This window comes from Calonectris borealis, chromosome 20 (genome assembly GCF_964195595.1).
Source record: "Calonectris borealis chromosome 20, bCalBor7.hap1.2, whole genome shotgun sequence".
NCBI lineage: Eukaryota > Metazoa > Chordata > Aves > Procellariiformes > Procellariidae > Calonectris > Calonectris borealis.
The window spans coordinates 724,673-744,349 of record NC_134331.1 but is presented as its reverse complement, the minus strand read 5'-3'; the positions used below and the strand labels follow the sequence as shown (position 1 = coordinate 744,349).

Below are 19,677 nucleotides of genomic sequence, written 5' to 3'. Positions count from 1 at the left end.
TGCCAGAGGGGCTGCGAGCAGCGCACGGTGGCTCGCGGGGACCAGAGAAACAGTCTCGGCTCTGTCCCCCACACTGGCCCGGCCCATGGCTTGCAAACGGTTTGTCCGGAGCATCCCCACGGAGCAGGGGAGCCCACCCTGCCCTCAGCCAGCCCTGAGCCGGGGGGGATGCTGCTGGACACGACCTCTGCTCGTCCCTCTGCCTGTGGGTGCTGTGGAGCTCCCGGGGCCGAGCAGCCCCCTCCCAGGAAGCGCAGCCCCCTGCGGGGCTCCCGTCCGGCGGCGGCAGCGAGGTACAAGCCGTTTGCCTTCTGCTGGCCCTGCCTTCCCCGTGGTCAGCGCCGGCATCCCGGCAAGGGGGGGTCTGCGCTCCCACTGCCCCACGTGTGTCCTGCGGGGCAAGAGGGAAAAGCCCCGTTTGCCCTGGCAGGGCCGGTGGGGCGCGATCGACTGCGGCTCTCGGCAGCCGCCGAGGGAGACGGGCAGGGAAATCGGCTGCTGTTAGCAGAGTCCTGACGGAGTAAAACACCCAATTGAATTGGTTTCACTTGCAATTGGAAAGTCTGTTGGTGAAGCAAACAGTGTTATTACAATGAGCTGAGAGCGTGCTCCTCTCAAGAGTGCGCTGGGGGGCTGCGCTGCCGTGGGGGCCCTGCCCGCGCTGCTCCGCCGTGCCCGCGCTGCCTTGGGGGGCTTTTTGTTCTCAAATTGAGAGTGGGAAGGAATCATCTGCTGCATTTGGGGGTGCAGTATCTGGCGGCCCCGTGACCTGCAGGGAGGACGAGCTCTGGGTTGCTTTCTGTCCCACACCTCACTGTCAAACTGCGCCGGCAGCCCCAGTACCAGGCGCGGAGAGCCCCGTAACCCCCCACCGGGGCTGGTCTGGCCCCTCGGGCCAAGCGGGGTCTGGGCAGGGAGTGGCAGGCGGTGGGGAGGCAGCAGGTCCCCCGGGCCTGGCAGACCGCTGCGCCCACCGCGCTGCCCCAGGGAGCTCCCGGGGTACTTCCCCCTGGGGCAACTGGGGGGTCCCAACCCCAGCCCACGGCGCCGCTTGCTGTGCAGAGCGCCTGTCAGGGACATGGGACCATATAAAACGCCCTGCCCCGTGCCGCAGCGGGGAGGACAGAGTCATGCAGTAAAACTCCTCGGCTCCCGAGCAGTGGGCTGCTCTCTGCAGCGAGAGTGGCAGGTTTTGCTGAGGCAAGAGCACGGCACTTTGAGGAGCGGAGAAGCAGCCGAGGGCAACTGAGAGGAGACCTGTGGCTGGGTTTCTGCGAAGGTTCAATGCTGTTGTGACTGCTAACAATATTTTCAGGTATGCAATCTAAGATAATGACAGGGCTAATCAAATCTCCAGCATAAGCTGTTGGTTTTGGGGTCAGGAGGGAATGTACTGCACCTAGAGCAGCAGTGCTTAATTGTTTTTGTCTTCCCCTGAATCAGAGGAGACAGCTGGGCTTGGTGGGCCATGGGGTCTCATGCTCAGGTCTCGCAGCTGCGTGTGGCTGGGCAGTTGCTGCATGCTCGAATTCAGCTCCTTTATGGCAGAGCCACGGCTCCTATTCTGCTGGCCCTAGCAATTGCAGGAGATAAGTGAAAAATCCCTCCATGTTCCCAAAGATGGTGTGATTGCAGGTTCCGCAACCTATTGCAGATAAAATGATGATTAAGGGGTCCTACCCTATAAGCAGACAACCATGTTGACCTTATTTAGGCTCCTAATCAATTTGCCCCCGGTGTGATTAATTGAGATGCTTGCCATTGATTTTCTGTGAGACAGGAGCGGCTGAGGTGGGATTCACAGGGATGCCTGCAGGGATATCTCCGGGTCTGTTTGCGCCGCAGCAAGAGGCAGCGAGAGGCTGAGTCGTGCCGAGTCCTCTGCCAGGCGGGGATTATCCCGTCTCTCCTCAGCCGCGGCTCCTGGGGCCGGCTGCTGCCTCCCTGCCTCTGCCTGCAGGAGGGGGCAAGGGCTGGGTGCTGCAGGGCTGGTCATGGAGATCCAGGTGGGGTTTGGGCTTCCCGGGAGCCCTCCTGCATCCCACAAATGGTGCAGCGGATCCAGGACCCTGGTAGGGATGGTGCACTCTTCCTCCCGAGTGAGCCGGCAGCTCGGGGAAGAGCCCACGCAGCTCGTGCAGCTATCGGTCCCTCCGTTGAGACCTGCCCATGGGCTCACGGTTTGGGTCCCCCCTTGCCACCGGCTGCGGCAGTGCCAATGAGAGAGTACCTGGAGCGTGGGCTTGGCCGGGGCATGCTGCGAGGGGCAGCGTGACCATCCTCCCGAGTGTCCCCGCCAGAGGTGGCATAGGATCACCAGGCACCGGGGCCCCTCGTGAGCTGCTGGCGGCTGCCAGAGTGGAAAGTGCTCTGCCCAGAGCTGCGCGTTGGGGGTGAAGGAGCTGCAGCACGGATGATTGGAAAGGATTTTCTAGCTAAATTGCTGAGCAGATGGATTTACCCTGGACTGGTCCTTGTGGACTCTGGAACATTTTCTCTTCTGTCATGGTTCCTTTTTATGACCTGCCATTTGCTCCAGCAAGCGAGAAGAGAGCCCTTGGCGTCCAGCTCCCACTCCAGCTGCCGTTCAGGAACACGTCGGCATCGCTGCCGGGAGCCGCTTGCTCCTTTTCAGGAACGGCGCCGGGGCCTGGCAGGACGCCCCTGCTCCCTGGCTGTGCCGGAGCCAGGCTCACGGGGACTGTGCTGCTCCCCCCTGCCTGCGCGGCCGGGGCTCTGCCTGCGCTGCCCGCCCCGGCTGGCGGGTGCTGGAGAGGTGGGAAGGGGCAACTCCTGCTGAGGCAGGAGGAGCTGGCAGCTGCCGGCTGGCGTTGGAGGATGCTGTGCCAGCGATACGGCGATGATTTTTATAACGAGCTGTGAATCGTTATAGCGACCACCTGCAGTGTGTGCGGCAGCCAGCTTGTGGTCAGGCTGGGGGGGGGAGTCTGCTGCACGGGGGGAGAGCGGTGCCCCATCCCCTTTGCCGCCCCGATGGCAGCACCAGGAGAGCACCGGTGGCTCTTGCCTAAGGCAGAACCGTGAGCCCTGGCGCTGCCGGGACAGTGGTGATGGCAGCAGGCTGGGGGAGCACTCCCTGCCGCGCCCGAGTCAGGGCTCCGAATGTGATTGCTCTTTTTGCCTGGTGGCCCGTCAGCTCTGCTCTCGACACACAGCCACGGCCCCGGGCGGAGCGGCTTCCAGCCGCGGTGCGCGCCCGCGGCAGCTCGCTGGAGCTCAGCACCTCCCACGTGCCAGGTGTATTTTCTGCTCCTGCGTCGTCTCCCCGGTGCTGGTGCTGGTTCTTTGGAGGCGGGTCTTGGCAGACCCCTCCGTGGTGGCAGCATGTGCAGAGGGACAGCGGTGGCCCCAGGAGGGCAGACTGGGTGCTCCCCGTGCTCTGCCGTCGGTGCTTCTACGTGGTGATTCAGCCGCTTACTTCGGTTTCCACCGTCCCTGTTTATGACTGGTATTTCTCTTTCTTAGAAGAAGGGGGAAGAATGACACACTATGTCCCACCAAAAGCCCTTCCCCTTCCTCCAACAGTGTTTCTGCCATTTACATTAAAGGCTGTAACGGGTTGGAGTAAATGGAGCAGGTTTGCAATTAGTTTTCAAAGTACTTATCTCATTAAAGTAAATGAATTATTGATTTAGTGACACTCATGCTTTTAGTGAGCGGCACAGTGCCATCACCACTCTGTTCCCTGGCTCACAACGGTGGTGGCCAGCTCTCGCACGCCTGCTCCTCGCATGCAAGCGGGTGCGGACGCGGGTGCGGTCGCGGGTGCGTGAGCAGCGAGTGGCCGCTCTGCCTCTTACTTGGCTTCGTAGCCAATGCAGACCCATGGTGGACGTGAGAGTGGTGTTGGTGGGAGCACTGGCACGGCTTTGCAAGGGGCACCCATCACAGTGCGGGCAGGCATCAGGCAGCAGAGCCCTCCGGGGAGGGACAGGCTGGGGACCTGCGCTGGTTGCTGAGGGCTGCGCCCCAGCCCTGCCCAGTGCCCTGGCACACTCCTGTGGGCACGGTGGCTGTGCCAGGACACCTCCTGCCAACCCATCCTTGCTGTGCCAAGGGCGACAAGGGAGGGAGGGAGGAAGGCAGCCCACCACTGCTCAGCTCGCTTGGTGCCGGGCAGCATGGCAGAGGACTGGCGTGGGGCTGCCAGGCAGCACAAGGGGGCTGGGGCTGGTTCCGTCCGCCACTCGTGCTGCCTGCGGCTCCTCCAGCCAGCCCGGTGCTCGCCGGGGCAGGGAGAGGGGTGCGTGCCAGGCACTTGGGGCTGGACGCTGCCCGGCGGAGCGTGGCCACAGGAGGGTGAAGCGCTGAAGCGCTGTGCTGGAGCCAAATGCTTATGGCTGAACCTGCTGCCCCCCGGCCAGCTGCTGACTCAGCTCTTTTGCGCTTCTCTGTACAGAGATTTAATCTCTCCCGTAAGATAAAATACTCCATTAATGGGAACCTGCCTGCTCAGAGCCGCCCCTCTCTGGGTTCCAGGCAGGAAGGGCTGTGCTCTCCCGCCGCCAAGAGCTGAGGCGGCTGCTGCTGGGAGAGCACCGAGAGCGGGCCCGGGAGGTGCCCAGCTGTGCGGCAGGACATGTTCCCCCTTCACTCCTGTGTCCCCACGTCCGACGTGGGGTGGGACAAGGGGCTGTGGGAGGGATGCCAGCGAGATGAGCCGGGAATGCCAGACTCCTCCGGTGGTGCCTGCCATGCGAGCGGGTGCCACGCGGCTCTGCCGGCGGGTGTTATGGGCGACGTGTGTGTCGGAAGCATTTCGTCCTCCTCGGGATTGCGGCACGCTGGGAGGGAAGAGGTGGTGATGCTGGAGGAGCCACCATCTTCGGGCAGGCAGGAGGAAGTGCTGGGGAACGAGCAGAAGTTGCAGCAAGAATTTCGGTTGAAAGATTCACAGCAATTACTCAAGCTAGTGTTTTGGTAACCGGAGCTAGGACTGGCGATGGTGGCAGGGGCTGTGCCGAGCGGGCATACTCCCTGCGTCATGGCGTCCCCGCCCTGTGGGCTGAAGGGCTCCAGTTGTCCCTTGCCAAAGGAGATGGTTCTCCCTGGGTGGGGGGAGCTGCAGGTCGCTCAGCATCGCCCACGGCAGCCCTCGCCCGCGGTGCGACACTCTCGCCTCTGCCCCCGAGGAACCTGCAGCTGGAGCTGGCAGTCAGCCCTGTGCCGGGGACCTTGCCCGTCCCCGCGCCCCTCCACCTGCACGCCCTGCCTGCGGCGGGGCTCGGCGGGGCAGAGCAGCTCCCCTGGGCAGGCAGGAGCCGGCCGGTTGCAGTATTGGGAAGGGGGTTACCAAAGAGGGGACAGCGCCGTGTTGTCACTGTCCCAAGGAGTGACTGCGCTTTCTGGACTGGAGGCGCCAGTTCGGGGACTCAGCCCTAAAGCCGTCCTGGTGATGCCCGAGCACCTCCTGCCCGCAGCTCTTGGCCAGCAGCGCGGCACAGCCCCGGCTCTGCAGCAGCCGCCGGGCAGAGCCGGACGGTGGTGAAACACGGCCCAAAAACGGGAGCCAGCGCTGCCTGTGCACGGGACAGCCCCAGCTCCCTGCCCGCTCCTGCCACGCAGCTCCAGGAGCTGCTGGGAACGGGGCATTTTATCTTAGTTAAAAAAAAATCCTTCTCATTTAATTAAAAGTGTTGACATTGTGCCTGGCCATCCCGCCCGCCAGAGAACGTGGTTATAAATTAAACATTAAACCTTTAATGGCCCATAAAGAAATATTCGCTGCTGCTTATGTATATAGGGGATATAAATAGAGAGGGCTGCTGGGGGAGGGGCAGGATATTATTTTTCCTCAGCCAGATAATCTTTGCTAATGAATTTAATTAAAAGCAAAATTAATTTAGGATTTTTGGTGGAGGGAAGGGGGGTCGAAACATACTTTGAAAAACTACTGAGAAGTTTCCCAGCAAAGCGGAGCGGGGCGGCTAGCCCAGGCCTGCAGCAGGGTTTGTGCCGTGGTTGCAAAGTGGGGATGGGGGCTGTTGGGGTGCAGCATCCGTGGGGCCCCGTGATGCTGCCGGGTTGGGTGACACAGGTTGCATTTCCAGGGGGGTCTGTGCGGATGCCCCGCTTCAGATCCAAGTGGTTTTAGCTGGGTTGGGTTTTGCTAATGAGCTGGCCTGCGTTGGGCTTGCCTGGTCTGGGTGCGGGTCCGTGTGAGGCTGCTCGGGGCTCCAGCAGGTACTGGGGCTGTCTCCTTCCTGGCTGGAGCCGATCATCCTGGAGCTTTGCCAGAAAAGCAGGGGCAAGATCCCCCCCCAGTAACGCTGACCCCAATTGCCCAGAGCCCTGAGCTGCTCCTAGCCCACCTCCCATCAATGCTCTGCCGGGGCTTTTCCTCTCCTGCTTTGGCGTGTGCAGCAGGACAGGCTGAGCATCCCGGTCCCTGCGGTGCCTGGGACCACCTGAGATTTTTGCCTGGGCTGGTGCCGGGCTCGGTGAGCTCCCCGGCCGCACAGGCGAGCGCGGCGCATCCCGACTGCCGGGGCCCCAAGCTGCTGCGGGGAGTTTCTCAGAAGGCGCCTTCCTTGGGAAATGTGTTTGGGAAATGAGATTTTACCCATCACTGTACCTCCCCGAGGAGAGTGAGCGTCCTTCAATTATTCATCGCCACACAGGCTGTCTGGGTTCCCAGCACACCCAAACCTACTGTAGCACGCGCTGGAGTTCTCTGCTCCCGCTTTGCCGTCTCCTGCCTTTCCCAGCCGGGGATCCTGGTGAGCGCTTTCTTGGCAAAACCAAAGAAGACCTCGGGAGCAGTTGCTGCAAGGCAGGAGGCTCTGCCCGGCCCGTGGCTGTGCGGGGATGTCCCCTTGCTGCTGGGGTCCGGGGAGTTTCCGACCAACTTTTTTGGGGCACTGGTGTCCCACGCTGAGTCTGCACCGTGGGCGGCATGGGGGGCCGGGGAGGGAAGACCCCCGTGCCTGGAAAATATGTCTGGTTGGGCGAAAGATTTCTGGAGGGTTTTTATCATAAGAGCACTAATGGAAGTCAGCACCAGCCTAATGAGCTGTGCTCCTCCATGAATCTGATTCATTGAGGCAGGAATTACCATAATTGATTATCCTGCTGTGCGGCTAAGAGCGGTGTTTGCTAACAGAAGTGCCTGGGAACCGGCTCCTCTCTTCCCGAGCCACCGCCACGTGCGGCTGCGCCACTGGACCCTCTGTGGCCGCGCTCTCGCACGGATCCGGCTGTGGGTTTGGAGCAGTGGCTGTTTGCCCGGCCCCGGGGACAGGGCTTGTTCTGACCCTGGCCAGCCCCGGGCGCAGGGTCCCCGCACCCACGCCTGTGCCCCCAGGGCTGCCTTGTCTTACGGTGCTGCCTTCTGGGCCGGGGGACAGGAGGAGCAGCGGAGCTCCGGTGTTTAAAAGCAGAGCTGTTGCCTCCTGCCTGGGCAGGCAGGGAGAGGCTGCAGGACTCGACACCTCCAGGTCCCCAAAGAAGCAGTTCACAAACAGAAACAGCCCTCGCTTACTCTTTTTTAAAAACTCTCGTGATGTATAAGCTGTTCTCATTATTTTTGAGGGTCTGACATGATTTATGAACATTTGGGTTGGCAATGTTGCAAAAGCCAATTAGCTGAAGTGCAGCTTTTAGGAAGTTTTCTTTGAAATTCAGTGATATTCTCCAAGAAGAGCCCAGAGCCGGGACGGCAGCAGCAGAGCCGTGTGCCGCAGGGCTGGCCCCTTGCGGGAGCGTGACACTGTGCCGGGGTGTGAGGGGCAGGGACGGGCATTGCCTGGGGGCAGAAACGCAGGAGCATCCTTGGGTGCGTGCAGTGAGCTGGGGTGGGCGGAGAGCTTGGGGCATGCCAAACTGGCTGGGCATCCAGCGCTTCGGTGACGGCTGTGTCCTATCCGATCCCTGAGCCGTGGGCTGTGTGTAGGGCCAGGGCTGCGCTTGCAGAGTCCCGGGGAAGCTGAGGAGGGGCCCCGTAGTCCGCAGGAGCTGGGACAGGCGAGGTGCGCTGGCAGAGCTGGAGGCAGGGGTCCTGCCCCGTGCAAAGTGCAGGCAGGCGGTGCTGCTGCTCGGCGTCGGGGCTTAGCCGCCGCGGGTTGAACCCCCAGCCTGGCTGCTGGCTCTTAACCAGGGCAGGTTTCCCAGGTTTCCGCGCCCGGGGAGATATGCTCACGTTCATACTCGTATTTGAACATTTTGCCAGTCAATGAGCAAATAGCATTGACTGTAGGCAGGTTAGCGATGCTGGTCATTGATTTCAATTCTTCCTCCTCTTTCTTGTCTTTTCTTAGAGAGCCCAGCGCGAGCACCGCAGGAGGAGCTGGGCTGAATAAAAGGTACGGAGGCGTTCGTTTCTGACGAGCCAGAGGGGTGAGGGGCTACTCGGGGGCTTGGGCAGCGGCTCCTGGGGCCCCTCGGCTGCGCAGCCTGACCCGGTGCTCTTGGGGCCCAGGGTCCCTCTGAGCATGAAAAAACTGCATGCTAAAACCTGCATGTTTAGGGGCAGGCGATGGGTGCTGCTGCCTAAGCTGCGCAGGGGTGGGTGGGACAGGGCAGCACCCTCTGCCCGCGGCTCTGGGGTCCGGCAGGGGCAGGCGGGCGGGCGCAGAGCCGTGTGCCGGGGAGGGCCTGGGGGAAGAAGGCTGCCCACTCCTCTCCGTCAAGCAGCCCGCGGCACCCACTAGGTGCCGAGCCCCCGCACAGGCATGACATGAGTGGCGTGAGTCCTGGGTGAGGAGGACCAAGGGCTGCAGTGTCTGTGAGCTGTCCGTGTGTGCTGATGTTGCTGTCTGTCTGTCTGTGCTCTGTGAGGCTCCCGGGAGCCATCCCTGGGGAAGCCTGTTGAGGGGACCCTGTCCTCACCAGGGTGGCACCAGCCCCGGTCCTGGCCCTGAACCGGCAGTTGCCCACCACAGGGGATGTTTGCCCCTGGGGTGCTGCAGCCCTTGCTGTGAGGTGGCACTCCAGCTCGCGGAGTCCCCCGGGCTGAGACCCAACTCGGGCAGGCGATGGCTCACGCACGGCCGGGCCGGGTGTCCCCTGCCAGCCAGTGCCCATGGGGCAGATGGGGATGGCTCCTTCCCATCGTAACTTTGTGTTGCTGGGCTTCATGGCAGTAGACTCTGGTCGCCCCAAAGGTCCATCCGGCTGAGTACAGCACAAACCCATGCTCTCCCCTGGTCCAAGCTGGTAAAGCAGAGGAGCAAAGATAAGACAAGGGGCTGGGGGTGAGGATGCTGGTGCCTCCGTCCCTGTGTGTCCCGGCACTGGTCCGGAGGTGCCTGTGCAGCAGCGGGACGGGGGCGAGTGGTGGCCGGGGCAGCGGCGCTGGGCACTGGGGAGCTGTCGCTGTGTGAAAGTGATGGAGGAAGGAGACGTTTGTGGGGGTTGCTCTCGTCTCTGTCATCAGCAGGATGAGGACGAAGGTGACCTGCTGGGAGGGGCTCATGGTCCAGAGGGTCCCGAGACACCATGAGAAATGTGGAAAAGGAGCTGCTAGAAGGAGCAGGAAGGCTGGGGCAGGAGCTGGGCTCACAGGCAGCGTGAGCCAGGAGCCAGGATTAACAGGACGAAGGCTGGGCTGTGGGCGTGAGCCCGGGGAGAAAATGTGCCAGTCAGCAGCGGCGGCGTGGGCTGCGGGACTGGGGCGCAGGGTGCCGGGGCTGCTGCAGCGCGGTGGTTTGCTTCTGTGCGGGCGCGAGAGTCTGAGCTTTGGCTGGCTCCATGCTGGGCAATTCAGGAAACCCGGCAGCCCTGGTGCAGTGCAGGCAGGGCATGGGTGATCACTGGGGCTGGGCAACAGGACAGGCAGGGAGCTCCCTGCGGGCCCAGGGCTCGCCCCCACCCCTGGCATTCGTGTCCGTACTGATGTCTCTGCAACTCGCTGCCTGTGCCGAAGCAAGGTCTTCGCTCCCTCACGGTGTCCGGCTGCGTGCGGGGGACAGGTGGCACTTGGGTCGGTCCCTGGGGCTGCGGTGGGCTGCGGGTGCCCAGAGCATGCCAGGCTGTGGCCGCACGGTTGTGTCTGGAGAGATGTGCCCTGCAGCGGAGCGGGGAGGCAGCAGCGGGGTCCGTGTCCTGTGGCTGAGCAGCCCCGGAGCCTCGTTTGGATAGGAATGTTGGGATGTGGCTGCAGGGTGACAGGCGCTGTTTGCAAAGGTGCCTTGGGGCGAGGGGCATGCGTGGATGCGGCGCTGGGGATGCTGAAGCCGGAGGAGGTGAAACAGCTCTGGGAAGAGAGCTGGACCAAGGAGCCGAGCTGGGGAAGCGCTCCCGTTGCCAACCCCTCCCCTGGCTCTGGGATGGTGCTGCCCCCCTGCCCAGTAACCCCCAGGTTTCGGCTTGCATGGTGACAGAGGGGTTTTAATCTGCTGCGTTGGGCCCCTCTGCCCTGGGTCTGGGTGCAGCTGGCGCACACTGAGAGCACGTCCCACACAGGAGTGTGCGGATCCAGTGGGCTGCGGGGCCCCGGGCCACAGCTGGGGCTGTGTTTGCAGGGCACAGAGAAAGAGGAGAGGGTTTTGATCACCAAGGTATAAGAAGGAGTGGGAAGCCCCTCGCTCTGGCTGCCTGCAATGGTGGCTCCTCTGCTTTATCACCTTCTCCTGCTGCTGAATTATTGAGAGTGTTGCTTTCTTTTATTGCTGTGCTGGAGGAGAAATGCCTCAGCCCGGCTCTGCTTTGAATATGATTATGGGGCTGGAGATGTCAGAGCCAGCTGGGCCCCAGAGACCGATCTGCCACCTCTCTCGCTCCTGTGCCTTCCCTTATTCTTATTTATTCCCTTGCTCCTGCGTGCGGTTCAGCGCACACAGTCCCCTCGCTCTTTGCCGCCGAGCGGTGCCCCAGGAGGATGGGAGATTTAGTGCCTGACAAGCAGCGCTGCCCTGCTGCCGAGCTGCCGTGCCCGCGGCGTGCGCCGGAGGTGGCTGGGAGCTCGCTCCTCGCAGGGAAGGTCCATCTCGCCCCAGGAGCCCTGCTGCACCACGGGTGGAGGAGCCGTGCTGCCGCTGGGCTGCAGGCAGAGCCTGAGCAGGGCTTGTCCCCGTGGCCAACCCAGCGGCCAGCTCTCCCCCCGCCTCCCGTGCGGGATCTCGGCCGGTCCCGCAGCTCTCCCCTGTGGGATGGGGTCTCCATCCACCCTCTGTCCCAGGGGTCTGCCAGGGTGCGATGCTGGGGCTCAAGGGACGGCCACTGCCCCCGTGTCCATGGGGACTTCTGGGTGCCTTTCTCGTGCAGACCGTGGCCGGGCTGCAGAGCAGCCAGCTTGTGCAGGGACTGTCCCCATTGCTCCTGCACAGGGGGACTGGGGCTGCTGGCTCTGCCCCGCCTCGGGCCACAGCCCAGCCGCATCCTGCAGAGCGGGCGATGCTGGGCCCCCCAAGACAGCCCGTCCTGGCAGGGCCTGCCAGACCCCGGCCGAGTATCCTTGCCTGCTGGCAGCAGAAATGGGGAGCCAGCAGCCGTGCAAACTGCTGCCCGCTGAGAGGGTGCCGGGAGCCGGCTGGCACCTCGCAGGTTAACCGCGAGAGCGGCCGATTCCCTTATTGACAGGGTAGCTTGAAAAATGCTGAGGCAGGACATCGGCTCCTCCGAGTGTCAGCGAGGGAGCCCATGCTGCGCCGCGAGCGCACACGCTGCCACTGCCAGCCGCCCCCCAACGCCCAGCCCGGCTGCCGGGCCCCGGACCCCTGCCCAGGTACTCCATCTGGGGAGCAGCTCGGTTCCGCCTCGCACGCTCGCCCTTCCCTTTGCTCTTAAAGACGCCAGAGAGGATTTCTTTTTTATCCCTCCCTCTCCCGTTTTTTTCCCCTGGGGTGAATAAGCCCCTGCCCCGCGGTGCGCCCAGGGCTGCCCCCACTTCTGTCCTCCGGCCCTTGCTCTCCAGCCCACCCAGCAGCAGCATGTCAGATGCCGGCAGCTGGCTCTGAAGCGTGCAGCGGCCTGCGGCGAGTGACCACGCCGCGCCGGGGCGGGAGGCGAGCGCGCAGGGCACCTGGAGGCGCCGGCCCTTGGCGCTGGAGCCGGACAGTGAGCAGCTGAGGGGAGAGAGCCCACCGAGGAGGAGCGGCGCCCAGTGCAGCCGGCGTCAGGGAGCAGCCCTCCCGCCGATCCCACGGAGCTCCTCAGCACCCCGCTGCCGACATGATGATGTATTTTTGGGTAGGTACCAGGAGTGGGCATTTCCCCTCCCTCTCTGCTGGGGTTTTGCTCAGGGTCGGGGTCGTTTTCTGCCGGCGTTGCTTCCCGGCTGAGCCGCCGGCCAGGGATAGCTTTCCTCCCAGTGGGCAGGGGATGGGCTGCAATGCTGGAGGCAGGCCTGGCATCGGGGAGGAACGGGGCAGTGGCAGAGGTGGGCAGGGCTCCCTGGCACTGTATCGCTGCCTGAGGGCAACCCCAGCCCACCATCCCGCCTCCCCTCCGTTCCCTCCGAGCTCCCCCCGGTGCTGGCCGCAGGCAGCAGCCCCCTCACCTGCCCAAGGTGGCCGGAGGCTGCCCAGAAACAGCCCCCACCACGGTCCCCTCTCAGCTGCACTGGGTCAGCAAGCAGCCGCTCGGGCACGTCTCTGCTGCCGGGAAGTGGAGTGGTGGGCTCCAGAGCCTGCCCCGGGGCTGTGCTGGGAGGGACGTGGGTCTGTGGTGGCAGCGGGGCGCTCAGGTGATGGCTCTGCAGGGAGCAGCAGCCAGCCTCTCTCGCCTGCGGATCTGTCCCCTGCGGGTGCCCACCCAGGATCTGGGGGCCGCACACGGGGTGGCCCCCACACTTGCATCCCGAGCTTGAAGTTGGTGGCCGAGGCTGCTGAGGTCCCTATGGGGACCCCGAGGTCCCTCTGCAGCTGCAGCACCGCAGTCCCTGTTCAGGTGGTTTGGAGCCCGCGGTTCAGTCTGGTCGGCCCCGCTGAGCCTGGCGCCGGGGAACACGGCCGGGCGGGAGGGCTGGGCTCTGCAGGGGCTCGGGCTCGCCATGCGCGAGCAGAGCTGTTGAGCCGTCCAAGGGGGCGGCTGGCGAGGGACCGGCTGAGAACCCCCCCGGCCATCCCAAGGGCTTCAAGCGGGGACGGGGAGGAGGGGGACTGATGTGGTCTGTCCAGGCACTTTGCAGTGGCCGGGGGCGGGATGCTGAATGCGGGTGCGAGCTCCTCTCCTGGCGTGAGCAGAGGGAAAGGGGACAGAGGCCACAGCCTCCCGCGGGGCTGCACGTCCTCCCCAAAGGTGCTGGAGCTGGGCTAAGTACCAGGCTCTGCGTCGTCCCAGGGGTCTCCCTGTGGCATCCCAGCCCATGAACTGGGGCTTAATCCAGTGGCACCAGCTCCTTCCACCCCCTCCCTCCTGCTCCCACTCCCCTGGAGCTGGCTGAGCTGGCGAGGGGGTGGGTGGCCACGGCAGCCCTGGGGGGATTACACGCTCCGGGGAGCTGCACTCCCCTGGATTTCAGAGCAAGGAGCAGAGCGGACAGAGCCGGGTGAAGCTGGATGTGGGGAAAGGAGCTTACGGGGCAGAGGAGGATAATGCGAATTCATTGTTTCTCAGGGAAGTGGCTTTCAGGCGTAAGGTGCTTTGTCATGAGAGATCTCGGTGCAGCCGCCGATCCCTGCCGGTCAGGAGCCTTCTCCTGCCAGGGCGTTAATTCTGCCCAGGGACTTAATGAGCCGCCACAGCTGTGAAAGCAGTGCTCTGGAGTTTCAGCTTGTGGCTCCATAGGCGCCGCGTGGCTTGGTGGAGCTCCAGCCGGTGTGGGGCACAGGGCCGCAGCGCCAGGGTGCCTGTCCCCATGGTAGCTCCAAGCACAGCTCCCCGCAATGCGTTTGCTGCCTGGGGCAGTGGGCAGTGCAGCGGTGCTCGAGGGTCTCCCTTCCCTGTCCTGCGCAGTGCACGTAGCCAGCAAGCCCAGGATGGCTGGGTCTCGGCATCATGCGGGGCGCAGCGGCATCCCAAGCCCTGCCGGGAGAGAGGCCAGGCGAGGGCTTTGCTCCCAGCAGATCGGCTGAGCATCGTTTCTTGGATCGCGAGCGTCTCTCTGTCGCGAGCGTGGGAGGGAACAGAGGGGTTTGGTTTCCCTGCGTGGCAGGAGCGTGGCCGCCGTCGGGAGTGCTGGGGAGAGCGCTGCGGTGGCAGGTGGCAGCGGGTGGCTCGGTAATCGACACCGCAACAGCCTGAGATGCCAAAGCAAAATGTCTTCAAATTAGCAGTAATTGCAGGCGAAATAAAGAGCATGTGGGGCAAGTGGAAGGAGGGTTCTATAAATATTATGATTTTTAAAGTTTGCCCTGGAGTCCTAGAGCCTGTTTAAACGCTAATATCCTGTCTGTGCATTTAAAAAGCCTTATAATGAGGACTGAGTGTCTGCTTCCAGAGCACCTCCTGCCTGGCACTCCCCCTCTGCCCATGTCACCTGTCTGCCATTCCTGGTGGCATCCCAGCCCGGGCTGCCCCGTGTCCAGCACGAGCAGTGCCACGCACGGATGTGCTAATCCCCCTGGGTGGCCTCAACCGTCCCATCCTGCCCCTTGCACTGGTGCCCCACGGGCTGTTGCCGATGCCCCCGCTGCAGCCCCGTGTGCAGCGCTGCACCAGCTTGGGGGGTTGTGTTTTCTTGGGAACTCCTCTTTGGGCAGCAGGTCTGATCTCAGGGAAGGGGGAGCTCTGGGAATGCGGCATTTCAGGTCCCCGCGTCTGGAGTTGCTCATTCCTCACATCATCACCCACCATCATTCCTGCATCACCCTCCATCCCACACCGGCCCCTGTGGTGGCCGTGGCTCTGGCCCTGCCAGCACCGGTGCAGGGCACCCTGCTGAGTGCAGTGCAGCCATTTTACCTGCCACGGCACTGCTCACCCAGCCCATGAGCTTGAGGTACTTGGCAGCATCTGTTCTGCCACGGTTCTGCTGCCTGCACGTTAATTCTCATTAAATCTAGGGAGCCTAATTGCCATTTCATGTAAATATTTTGTCAAGTGAAAGGGCTTTAGGAAGGGCCGCGCTGACTGAAGGCGAGAAGCCAGGCTCTCTCGCCACTGCGGTGACAAGCTCCTGCTTGTCCTGCCCAACCACAGGTGTAAACCATGTCCCCGCAGGAGCTGCCGCTGTCCTGCAGTGAGCCCAGAGCTCAGACGTGGCCGGCTGCCGGGAGGTGCCTGTGCACCGTTTTTTTCGTGCCGGATGACGGGGGGACACCAGCTTCCCTGCTCGCGCATCTCGAGGGACGGCTGCAACCCGGGCTCAGTTTTGTGGCGAGCACCGAGGGTCCCAACTCTTCCTGTGTTGGCTGAGGGGCAGAGGAGGGACGGCACGAGGGGCAGCGGGACGTCCCCGGGTGCTGGCCCAGCTGCTCTCCTGCTCCGCACAGCGCTGGCAGCTCCGGCCGGACATCGAAGCGTCTCCAGGCCCCCGTCCCATCCCCCCCCACCCCTGCAGCGGACGAGAAACGTTTCAGCGAGGTGATGTTTTTCCCTAGATCCCATTAAACTTTCATGTGCTTTCTCTTATTTCTGCTCCCCTCCCGGCTGCCACAGCTGCCGTCCCAGATACTTGCCGTGTGTTGGTCACGGTCCCCTCCTCACCTGGTGAGGTCATACCCGGGTGCTGGTGACATCACTGTCCCTGCCTGGGATCTGTGACCTCATGGCCGCTGTGGCAGGCAGGGAGGCGGCAGCCTGGGGCAGAGGCAGGATCTGGAGCAGAGGCAGGATCTGGGTCAGCAGCAGCGAGGGTGCTGGGAAGGCGCAGAACGGAGGTTTTCAGTACAATCTCCAGCTTCTTTGGAAGTTCAGAGGGGGGGCTCCAGCGACCCCCCCGAAAGCCATTGGAGGAGGAGGAGGAAGGAGCAGGGGAAGAGGGTAAGAAGTTTAACTGGGTGCAGAGGAGGCTCAGCCAGGCATCCCCGGGGAGCCGGAGCATCCTCCCCAACACCCGCCCTGGGGGTCCCTGTGCCCTGGCAGGGCTGGTCTGTAACGGCCATATCGGGTTCCAGTATGCCTGTGGTTAGTTTAAACCACATCTGTCTTTTAGAGGTGGAGCAAGAAACCAGGAATCTATAGGCGGCTGCACGGCTGTCTCCAAAGGTGGGGGAGTGTGCGGGGATTCGGGGCGGCACGTGGCGCTGGGACAGTGTGAGCTGAGCCGGCTGGGCTGGGAGCTGCGGCGCCGCCGGGGCTGGCGATGCTGGCGGCAGGAGGAAGCGCTTTGGTTTGTGCTGTTGCCGGTGCTGGGCGCTCTGTGCCGGCAGGCCCTGCGGTCGGGGAACCCCTGCCTGGGAGCCTGCACAGCCCCCCCAGCCCCCCACTTCTCCCACGCTTCTTGGTGCCTGTCACGCTCTGGGAGAGGCGTCCCAGTCCCAGCAAATCCTGATGCTGCCCCTTTGGAGAGGGGCCGGGAGAGCCTGGGGGGAACAGAGGGAACAGCAGCACAGTGATGGCATGGAGGCGCTGGGGCAGTGGGCTGGGGGCAGAGCCGGCTGGCACGTGGTGCTCTCGCCCGTCACCTCTGTCGGTCCCTTCTCGCTGTCCTGGTCTGCACCCAGCGTTGGGCTGCTCTCTGCAGCCAAGCCAACGGGGCACACGGGACCTTCCCCTCGCTTCACGGCAGCTCAGATCCGTCAGCGCCTTCATCTAATCGCTTTATGTCTATGACTAACTACTAATGAGCTTTTAATTAATGAATGCCGTGGCTTGGGGGCATTCTGGAGTGGGTGGGAGGAGAGGACTAGATGGGTGCCCCGCTCTCTGGGTGCTGCAGGGCTGCCGGTGGTGCGTTTGCAGGCTGACCCTGTGGGGGCTGGGAGCACCTGACCTTGCCAGTCCTTATGGTGGCAGCTCTGCCTCGGCCTGATCCGCGGCCCCTCTGGGCAGCTCTCCCGAGTGGCAGCGTCCGGGCTCATGCCCCAGCTTTGCACTGTGGAAGCGTGCTGGGGGGTGCCACAGGGGTCCCGTTAAACACTGGACGCTTGCAGCCCACCCGTAGTTGTGCATTGTGTCCCCTTGGTGCATCCCTGGCAGGTCTGTGGGCCACTGTGTCATCCCTCTCTGCCGGGAGAGGGTGTGGGATGGCGTCCCGGTGAGGACTGGAGCACTGGGGTCTGGGATTTCCTGTTGCATGCCATGCAGGGGTGGGTTGGGGGGCTGGACGTGGCGTTTGGGGTAGCCCTTGGCGGGCAGCAGGTCTGACGTGTGCTCAGGGGCTCAGTGCAACATGCACAGGGGCCCCTCGGCACCTGGATGCGTGGGACATGCTGCAGCCGCGCTGCGCCGCCGGTCTGCACAGCACCGCGCGCTCAGGCAGGCCCAAGGGCAGAGCCCTGGCCAGGGCTCCAGGCCGACCTCGGAGCCCTCGTTTCTGTCAGATACAGTTTCCAAATGGCGGAGGCGAGCGTGCCTCGGAGGGGAGCTGAGCGCCCGGCGGTTCTGGCATCTCCCCGGGAACAGGAGCCGGCAGCGCCGCACCGGCCGCCTCAGGCACCTCCTGGCGGGTCTCTGCCGCCGGGCCAGCTCCTGCGGCCGGTACATCCCGGCTGCTGGGAGCAGCCCCAAGGGTCGCACTTTCCCCGGCGGGTTTCCTTGGCGGTTCGGGGGGCGCATGCCTGCCAGCTCTCCCAGCGCAGGCTCTGCCCCTCAGCTCCAGCACCTAGTTGGGCTCCAGACCTGCGGCCGAGGCCGCTCCTGTCCCGGTGCTGCATTGTTCTCCCCCTTCCAGAAAACACAACCAAGGAGCCCTCAAGGGTTCATTTAAAATAAATAAAAAATGAAAATAGTGCTGATTTGAAGGAAAGCCAGCCCCATCCTGTGCATGGGAGCGCATCGCCAACCCATCCCCGAAGGGCAGAGAGAAAGATGTGCTTAGAACTGCAGCCCTGTGCAACTTCTGCCTTTGATCATATATCTTACATGTGCCCTTTGCTTTCCCTCGCCTGATATTTATTAGGTTTAATTTTACCGGGACGCGGCTGTAAGTGAGACAGATGGAACGGGGTCTGTGCGCCTGGTGAACACATCTTAATTAAACAGATAAATAAACTTCTATTCCAGGAGACTTCAGTTTCGGAGGGGTTCTTCTGGGGCTGCAGCTCCACGGGGCTGGGCAGCCCTGGCCAGGGCTCCTCGGGGCTGGGCCCCGTGGGGCTGCCCCAGCACAGCCCTGGTGCCACCGCCAGTGCCTTTGGCCGGGACTGCAGCACGGTGTCACTGCCGGGGCGGCTGGGAGCAGCAGGGCGAGGGAGATCAGCCGTTGGTGGCCAGGGACGGGTTCCCCACCCTGGAGCCAGCCGGCGGGTTGGCACAGGCCAGCCGTGCTGGTGTCCCATGGTGGCTCCCTGCTGCCGTGGGGGCATCTCTGCAGCCAGGCAGATGTTGGCGATGGCTGGAGGAGGGAGAGAGGAGACTCGAACACTCCTCAGCTCCCAGAGCCGTGCCCAGTTCCCACACTGCCGAGGTACTTATCCTGGGGAAACATGGCCAGTTCCTCCACTGACAGCGGTGCAGAGGGTCTGCACCAGCGGGGTCAGGGCCAGCGTATCTGCCCAGCATGTCGCTCCGTGTGATCTCTCCTTGCCCCACGGTTGGAGCCAGCCCAGACCTTCCCACGACGCGGGCTGCTGGCTCGGGGCAGTGCCAGGGCTCGTGGCACTGCCACCGGCCAGGAGCGCCTTTGAGTCACCCTGCCCGGAGCCAGGCTCCGGCGCGGGGGAGGACGACGGGCAGATTACCTCATCCTGGAGCTGGCTCCCGGCTCACGTGGTTTGCTTGGTTGGGCACCGCAAGCCCAGAGCGTAGGGCCATGCCCTTCCCTTTTCACCTCCGCCTGAGAGCAGTGCAGGAGCCATGGTGGAGCCCAGACCATCCCATGGCCATTGGAGTTGCCGTCGCCTTGCCCAGGGTATCCCGCACCCCACGCCAGGGTGGTGTGCAGTGCTGGGGTGCACGTGGGTGCCTGGTGGGGCCCCTCTCCCCACAGCTGCCCGAGGGGCTCTGGGAGGACATGCTTGTCCCCCAGCCCTTGCAAAGCTGCCCCATATCCTGCCCCAGGCACTGGCGCCTGCGGGAGAGCGCAGCACCAGGGCCGCGGGAGTCCCTGGGGAAGGGGAGCTGGAGGCGAGTGGGGAGCGCAGGGTCTGAGCGCCGAGGTGTGCAGGACAGGTTGCTGCATCGGGTTCCTCGTGGTCCCTTGGGAGCTGGAGGGCGAGTGGTTGTGGTGGGACACGGGAGCTCGCTGCAGCCCACGCTCCTCGCAGGGAGTGGCGGCCAGAGGATGCTGTTGGTAGCGGATGTCACTGCCAAACTCCTTTCGGCTCTCAGTACCGTGGGGCGGTGGTGATGAGAAACCCTCCCCCTGGCCCGGCGTCCCCTCCCCGATTTGGCACCTTGTCCCTTTTGAGCATGGTCACCCAAGCAGCGGGGCCCCGCGGCAGGGCTGGCACCCCCTTAGCCCCGGCTGCTGCTTCTTCAGGACAGCTTTTCCCAGAGCTGTTTGTTTCCACCAGGTTTGCCCGGTGGCTCCAGGCTGGCCGTGCCACACACCGCTGCTGTTGAGTATCTGCAGCAGAAACAGGAACCGCTGCGAGTGTACCAGGACACTGCAGCATGTCGCTATGTCTGGGGATACTGTGGAAAATCCCAGCCTCCGAATAGGGCTGTTGGTGTGCTGGAGGCTCCGGCAGAGACGGAGCATCAGCAGCTGCTGGCACAGACCTGCCTTTGTGC

General features: G+C 63.5%; 1 protein-coding gene across 14 annotated transcripts in view; it reads left to right on the top strand.

Annotated features, from left to right (window-relative positions):
- Window positions 1-19,677, top strand: part of RBFOX3 (RNA binding fox-1 homolog 3) — a 145,748-nt gene that overhangs the window by 100,367 nt on the left and 25,704 nt on the right. For all 14 annotated transcript variants that reach the window (XM_075169298.1, XM_075169302.1, XM_075169291.1 and 11 more), the window contains one exon: window positions 8,277-8,321. The gene's annotated coding sequence lies outside the window, so the exon portion shown is untranslated. The remainder of the gene's footprint in view (window positions 1-8,276; window positions 8,322-19,677) is intronic.